At 32.1% G+C, this 1,825-nt stretch overlaps 1 non-coding gene across 1 annotated transcript; it reads right to left on the reverse strand.

Moving 5' to 3' along the window:
- Window positions 1-555: 555 nt before the first annotated feature.
- On the reverse strand, window positions 556-628 carry TRNAF-GAA (transfer RNA phenylalanine (anticodon GAA)). The gene has a single exon. It is a non-coding gene; the product is annotated as a tRNA-Phe (tRNA).
- Window positions 629-1,825: the final 1,197 nt, after the last annotated feature.

Here is a 1,825-nt window from a genome sequence, read left to right on the forward strand (position 1 = left end):
GAAATTCATGCTCACTTATACAACACAACTCCAGATTTTATTCAAGTCAAGGAATATTTTTAGGTTCTTTTCCTAGATGAAACGGAATACCTATTTATAATTAATTCCTAATTATACAAAAGCATTCCAGATAGACTGAGCAAAAAAAGGGTTTCATTTGGATTCCCCTATTTTGAAAATCGCATATTAATTTCCTTCATATGAACAGAAAAATAGGATGACTCAAAGAAGTTCTCTACCAGGAACTTTGTACCGCGCACATTACTTAGCACAACTAGGAAAATAAGATAAGATAAAGATAAGCAAGACTAAAAAAATATTCGTCGGAATAGCGGAATACAAAATTAAGAAACGCAAAAAAATAAAGGGGAATCTCACCCCCTTCTTTATCATAAAGAAAAGATATATTTTAAAACTTCTTTAAAAAGAAGTGCCTCTATATTTATATTATAGATTTATCCACTTAGATGAATAAATATTATTAATGAATATGTATCACAATCCATCTCGAGGTATTTGGATCAATACCTATTCGGTGGATCTTTTTTTTTTCTCTGCCAGGAACCAGATTTGAACTGGTGACACGAGGATTTTCAGTCCTCTGCTCTACCAACTGAGCTATCCTGACCTTTTCTTGTGCATCATCCTAGTAGAGTATTTGTATCTATGTCAATTAAAAGGACTAAAAATTAATTAAAGTATTTCAAATTTAAAATTTGAAAATGGGGGGGTAGTCCTATGCATTGTGCATGGTTTACTTAAATAAAACTTAAAAATAGAGTGAATAACCAAGATTTCTTGCCGATACTCTAATAAAAAAGAAATCTATTCAATGAATAGGATAAGATCCATTGAGTTCTCTTCGCATTCCTTTGTGAAAGAGTAGAATGAGAAAGCTAATGAATCTTAAACCCATTGCATTGATAAAAAGAAAAAAAAGAGGATAAATAATAATAATATAGTATAGTTAGGGAATAAAAGAGGATTTGGGGATAGAGGGACTTGAACCCTCACAACTTATAAAGTCGACGGATTTTCCTTTTACTAGAAATTTCATTGTTGTCAGTATTGACATGTAGAATGGGACTCTCTCTTTGTCCTCGTCCGATTAATCCACTTTTTTAAAGATCTCGAAAACTTTGAATTTGAATTGAAGAATTTGATTATTCAATATTCGATTGGAGTGGATTCACAATAATGAAAAAAAAAAATTATGATATGAGTTTTTTATTTCATAATCATTATCATTTCTAATTTCATTTTTAAAAAAGATAAAGAACCTATATTATAATTATAATATAATATGAGTTCTGTGATTAATCGTTTGCTATGTCAGTATCTATACGTGTTTATTAAATGTATAAGGTATAAAACCCCTCTTTCTCTAATTTAGAATTAGAAGGAATTCCACTAACAACACAACGTAATTAACTCGATTCGTTAGAACAGCTTCCATTGAGTCTCTGCACCTATCCTTTTCCTTTGTATTCTAGTTCGAGAACCCCTTGTTTTCTCAAAACACGGATTTGGCTCAGGATTGCCCTTTTTTAATTCCAGGGTTTCTCTGAATTTGGAAGTTACCACTTAGCAGGTTTCCATACCAAGGCTCAATACAATCAAGTCCGTAGCGTCTACCGATTTCGCCATATCCCCATTTCCCTCTTCTTTGAGACCAGGATTCCTTGTGTAATTTCATCCATCTCTTAGTTTTTTTTTTGAATCATTGAGTTCATCACTCAACGTAGTCTAGCAGTTCAGTTCGACTCTATTTGAGAGACCTCGCTTGCTTATTGCAATTCAGAATTGAATTGATTCTATCCTTGAT

The sequence above is a fragment of the Aegilops tauschii genome, unplaced genomic scaffold (assembly GCF_002575655.3).
Source record: "Aegilops tauschii subsp. strangulata cultivar AL8/78 unplaced genomic scaffold, Aet v6.0 ptg000406l_obj, whole genome shotgun sequence".
Lineage (NCBI taxonomy): Eukaryota > Viridiplantae > Streptophyta > Magnoliopsida > Poales > Poaceae > Aegilops > Aegilops tauschii.